We start from the raw sequence: 6,538 nt of genomic DNA, 5'->3' as shown, positions 1-6,538 counted from the left end.
CAGTGTGTGAATCAGGATTCAAGCTCAGTTCTCCTTAGCTCCAGAGTCAGCATTCTATACTGAAGGGAAGAGAAAATGAATGAGGACATGTAAGATGAAAGCCTTGTGACACACTACCAGGAAAGGACAAACGGAAAAGGAAAACATACCTTGAACGTGAGGTGAGATTTCCTGACTCTTCTTACAATGGCAAGGACTTTGAGTAGCCACCAAGAATAAAGAGAAGCAACTAAGGAGACTTTTGAGTTTCTTTCAAGAGGGTCATTAGTCACATTATTTATAGGGAGAACAGAATAGCCAGAAAGACTATTTTATGGAGAACTTGCATGGGGCAGGCGATCACATGGTGGTCAGAAGAAGCCATATAAGGGCACCCTCAAGATCTCTCTCAAGAACTTTGGATTTGACTGTGCAACATGGGAGACACTGGCATAAGACCGCTCAGCATGGCGTGCCCACATCAGAAAGAGTGCTGTGTTCTCTGAGCAAAGCAGAATTGAGACAGCACAAAGTAAACACAGGATGCGCAAATTTGGGATATCCACCCCAAATATTCAAACGGACTATGTGTGCCCAACCTGTGGTAGAGTATTCCAATCTCGTATTGGTCTGATCAGTCACAGTCTGACACACTGAAATCTCACTTTACAATGGTGATGTCATTTTGGTCCTCTTTGAAGACGAAGGTCAACAACAACCAGGGAGAACAGAAACATTTTGTGAATTGGATCACTATTTTATTGACTGGATTAAAAAACAAAAGGCCAGGTCTGCCTAACATCAATCCATGTGCTCAGGTCAGTCCAAGGTTCAGCCAATTCGATGAAAATCTAATCAATCAGTCTTCTTACATTTTAGGTCCTTCCATCTATTTAAAATCTAGTGACAATGGCCTCCCTGCTGTTTTTCATAAAAGACACTAGATCTCCTGATTCTGCAGTTTCACTGGTTGTCCCCTCCACCCATCTCTGGAATTCTCTCCCTTGGTAAGTCCACCTCCCAGCTTCCCTGGCTTCTAAAACCTGATCTACAAAAAACCTTTCCCAGTTCCAGCATTAAGCTAGTGCCTTCTCTGTGGATTATTTCCAATTCATCTAGTCTATATATTGTTTGTATTTAGTTTTTTCATGTTATCTCCCCATTAGATTGTAAGCTCCTTGAGGATAGGGACTATCTTTTTTGCCCCTTTCTTTTACCCCAGGGCTTAGCACAATTCCTGGCGCATTTATTGTTACTGTTCAGTTGTTTCAGTCGTATCCAACTCTCCATGACTCCATTTGAGGTTTTCTTGGCAAAGACACTGAAGTGATTTGCCATTTCCCTCTCCATCTCATTTGACAGATGAGCAAACTGAGGCAAACAGATGAAGTGACTTACCCACACAGCTAGTAAGTGTCTGAGGCTAGATTTGAACTCAGGTCTTCCTGACCCCTGGTTTGGACCTCTATTCACTGCATCAGCTAGTTACCCTCCTTGCTTAATAAAGACTTATCGACTTGAGGAATAAGGAATGTAATTAGCATTTAGTGGGGCAGGTGCTGAGAATACAAAGACAAAAATGAAACAGTCTCTTTAAGGAGTTTTAATTCTATTGATAACCTTAACAGTTCCTTGGTAGCCTCCAGGTTAGGAAAAGTGTTGATTAACTGGTTTTCCCCATATTTTCCCACAAGTCACTGTAGTATAGCACTTCAGATGAGAAAAGCCTCACATTCCAGACGTCAGAAAGTTCCAGTTCTCCAGCATTTTGTGATCTGTGGTAAGAAGGTGAGGCCATAGGTTAAAAAAACAAGTATACCGTGCCAAGAAAAGGGTTTATTTGTGTGTCCGTTTCTTAGGTCTAACAGAGAGAATGAATAGTTCATCTCTGTTAATTATCCACCTGAATTGGGAGAAATGACAAAGCCTAGGAAATAGAAGGGACATGCAGAATCTTAATAAGAAACAGCCACATGTGGAGTCAAATGTGTGAGCTGTGTAATCCCAGTTGGCCAGTTGCAAGAACAGGGAGGAGAAAGGAGTAGGGGGAACATGCCTTCAGATGTGATTCAGGAAGTGCTGGAATCCTTCCTGACCCTCTGGGTTGGAATTTCTGACTCTGCCTTCTGCTTTGAGTCAGAATAGGAAACCATATCCTCACCGCATGATTCTTTTTATAGAAATAAACTTTATTGCCAACTTCCTCTAGTGCACAAAATCATTCCTCATCATCTTTAAACAATACGCCAATCATCAGATGGACGGGAGGGGAAATTGACCTGCTTGCTCTGAACATAACACAGGCCTTGTCCAGAAGAAAAACAACGGGAGTAAAGCTTGGCTTGCGTACCCATCTTGGGAAATACAACATGTTCTTACAGGTTTTAAAAGCATCTGGCTCATCCTCATTGCTTCTCTCCTTCTCCCACTTCTCTTCACTTGGAACACATCCCTCTGCTTCTACGCTGGCCAAGTAACATTTGCCAGTGTTACCAAGTGGATAATAATGGATGAATTGTAAAATCACTAGTATGCCAGGGAGGAGAAGACATGCACTGATGTTTCTATTTTTTTATGCATGGACAATTAGGGACACTAGTTTACACCAAGAACACAGTTAGGTAAAGGAAAGCAACATAAGAAGGGTGATGAATGCAGTGACCAGAGGCCTGATGGTGACATAAAGTTCTTTGGTCTGAGCAAAGAGGTGGGGGACTCTAGAGGCAGAATGAACCATTTGTTCTTAGACATGGCCAATATGTTGGTTTAGTTTGTTTAATTATATTTCTTTTTTCTTATAAAAGAAAAAGGGGAGTCATTGGCAAATGACAATAACTTAAAAAAAATGAATTTTGGTAATGCAAGTGCTATTATAAAGGTAAGGATTGGTGATCTGCTTGAGTATTAGATTATAAACTCCTTGAGGACAGGGATTGTTTGCCTCTTTTTGTATCCCCAGAACAGTTCCTGGCACATAATAGATACTTAATAAAAGTTGATTGAAACTTTTGAGTTTCTTTTTACTTTGAGTTTACTTTTTTGAACTGATTGAGTTCTGGGCTGAAGTGGGTTAAGCCAATTTGGTGTCTACACTAAGTCCAACACCAATCTGGTGAGTTCCTGAGAGTATCACCAGACTTCCTAAGGAGGGGTGAAATGAAGCAGGTTGGACATAGAGTAGATCAAAGCTCTCATGCCAGTGTAATGGCATTGGACACACATCCAGCTGAAGTGAGAAGGGGGAACCAGTTTCAGCAAAACAAATAAAAGAAAACAAAACAATTAATTTCTGAAAAGCCAACAAAGCTTTACTTACAGAGTGGTAAGTGACCTCAGAATAGAGATGATCATAGATTTGCAGTCAGAAGAGTTCCTAAAAGTCAGCTTATTCAACCCTCTCATTTTAGAGACAGGAAGAAGTACCAGGGACATTATGTTGTTTGACCAAAGTCATCTGTGATCTAATAGATAGAAAGGGTGGGATATGAAGATGAGTTTGGAGATCCATTTTCTTTCCAGAGTGCTACAATGCCTCCAGGGGACTGCTAAGAAAACACACTCTCCTCTTCCTAGAGAGCTGGGAGGTGAAGGCTGCTGGATGATGGATATGCTTTCAGGCCTGGTCGATGGACTGGACTGTTGGGCCTAACTGTTTTTCTTTATTACAAGGGAGTGTTTGCCACAAGGAGGTTTGTTGGGAAGAGACAGTGACATTAAAAAAGGAATGCAAATGAGTTTGGAGCATGTAGCACACAGGATGCTATGCCATACAAATGCGCTTTAAGAGAGGAATATGGCTATTTGGTTTGCTTATTACCTAGGAGTTTCTTGATGTTGGCCATGAAAGAAAGAGAATATTTCTCACTCTGATATTTTGTCCCTTAGTGGAATGTTTCCTTGTGCTCTCCAAGGCCACGGTTCTTAGGGACATTCGGGTCCATTAATATGATGGAAGCAGTTTGGTATTCCCTCATTAAAAAAAAAAGTTCTTGTTTTTAATTTTTTAGGAAATGGAACCATGAAGTTGGAAATGGTACTTATAATTAGGAGTCCATTTCTTGCCAGGTTCTAAGACTTCCAAGAAGTATACAGTTTTAGGTTTACAGTACTACATTTTGGCTCAGGGAAAATGCATCTCCATGTTGCCAAAATGTGTCATAAACTAAAAAAAAATGTTAAAAATATACATGGACCGATATACCGGCAATTTACCCATAATTTAGAGAGAGCTCCATCGAGGATGCGTGGATGTGACTCTAGAACGTGAGGAGTCGGTGGACCTGGTTTCAAATTCCACTTCTAATACTTAGTATATTTCAGACCATGGACAAGTCACAGTGCTCCTGTGCTTCAGTTCTCTTATCTATAAAGCAAGGACATTGGACCAAATGGCCTCTGAGGTCCCTTCTTGCTCTGATTCTATCATTTTAGCAATGTTTTTGACAGTGTGTCTCATTCTGTTCTTTCAGAGAATATGGAGAGAGATGAATTGGACAATAAAGTAATTAGAAGGGCTCAGAACCAGATAACTGGACTCAAAGGGTTAATGGCTCAATGTTGATGTTGCAAGAGGTCTCCAGTACAGGACCTAAGGGGTCTAACCTGGTCATATAGTGTTAAATTTTATCGGTGACTTAGATAAAAGCATAGATAATAAGCTCATCAAATTGGCAGAGGACATGAATCTGGAAGAGATATCTAACACAACGTATGACAGAGTCAGGATTAAAAGGAGTCCTGACAGACCAGAGAACTGGGCTGAATTCAATTAGAAAAAAAGTCAAAAAGGATAAATATGTAATCTTGTGTTTAGGTACACGAATCAGCTTCACAAGTATAAGATGGGAGAGACAAGGAAAGAAAAAGATCTAGTGGTTTTAAAGGATTGTAAGTTCAATATGAGTCAGCAGTATAATGGAGTAGCCAAGAAAAATTTCTTAAAAAAAGAAAAAACAATAAACATTTATTTATTTATTTTTAGCGTTCAATTTAAAAAATATTTTGAGTTCCAAATTCTCTCTCTCCCTCAAACTCCTCCCCTACTCATTGAGAAGGCAAGCAATAGGATGTCAGTTACACATGTGAAATCATGCAAGACATTTCCATACTAGCCATGTTGCAAAAAGAAAGAAAGAAAAAAAAAACTAAAAAATCAAATAACGTCGAAGAATAAGAGAGTGATAATCCCATAATACCTTGCTCCAATCACACCTCATCTGAGTATTGTGTTCCATTTTGGTGATGCACAAGTTTAATAAGAACATCGATAAACTGGAGTGTCCAGAGGGAGAAAACTAGGATGATTAAGGGTCTGGTTTTCTCCCCCTGGACTGTTTCTGTTTGACTCTAGGGCAAAGAGCCAGGAGGAGGGCATGGAAGTTAGAAAGAGGGAAATTCAACATCAATAGCAGTTAAAGACTCTCTAGCAATGAGAGCTGGCCTAAAACGGGAAGGTGGTGGGTTCCCTTCACTGGAGAGTCTTCAGGCAGAGGCTCCCCCTTATTCTCTTCCCTTCTATTTTTCTGTAGGGCAAGATAGACTTCTATACCCCATTGCCTATATATCTTATTTCCTAGTTGCATGTGAAAACAATTTTTAACAGTCATTTTTTGAGCTTTGAGTTTCACATTCTCTCCCTTCCCACCTCCCCCCATCCATCCTCATTGAGAAGGCAAGCAATTGAATAAAAGTTATACTTTGTAGTCATGCAAAATACTTCCATAACAGTCAGGTTGTGTTTCTGTTTTTAACTATGGTATTTGTGGTATAGATGATATAAAACAATTAAAACAATCCCCCATAAATCTGTGACATACTCTCCCACAAGTACATAAAGAGTCCAAGGAAAAGTAGGCTCCAGTTTAGAGTATATGTGGCAAAGGGGACAACTCAACTCCTGGATGTCTTTTTGGGGGAAAGTTTTGAAGCTGTTCCTCTCAGGAACAGGGTAGATTTTCTGCTGGGCTCCTTGTAAAACCTTGTCTTCCTTTGTTCATTACATCCAGTCTGTTCTCTGCATACTCCTGACGTACATACTGCAGTCAGCTGGTCTGGAGACACTGTTAGGATGACTGTGGGTAGTTCAAAGTTAACCTTTGAGGCCTTTGAAGTCCACAAGGTCTTCCTGCAGCAAGGGATGGAGGGGAAGGAGCCTGAGAGCAAGACTCATCTCTTCACTTCCAAGAAGTTCTTTCTCAAGAGCTTGGCTGGACAGCTTCCATTCTAAGTTGCCAGGGGCTCAAATTCCAAGATTCCAAATGTAAATGACTTTTAATTTTATGAATGAGTCAAAGGGTGAGACCAATCCTGATACAGTTCTCGTACAACCTCACTGGGTTCATCTACTGGTTCTCAAAAACCTCAGCACTGATCAAAGACTTCCTACACCTAGTCTAAAACCTATGATTGATCCAACAGAGGTGTTTAGACCTTGTTCAGACCTCTTGCTGGATGATTAATTATTCTCACCTGATAAAGGTCTCAAGTTAACATTTTACATCTACTGTAAGTGGGGTGTCAGAATGATTGATTAACTCACCCTTTCTTCCTCCATTATACA

The sequence above is a fragment of the Notamacropus eugenii genome, chromosome 4 (genome assembly GCF_028372415.1).
Source record: "Notamacropus eugenii isolate mMacEug1 chromosome 4, mMacEug1.pri_v2, whole genome shotgun sequence".
In the NCBI taxonomy this organism is placed as follows: domain Eukaryota; kingdom Metazoa; phylum Chordata; class Mammalia; order Diprotodontia; family Macropodidae; genus Notamacropus; species Notamacropus eugenii.
Note: the sequence above shows the minus strand (reverse complement) of the source record.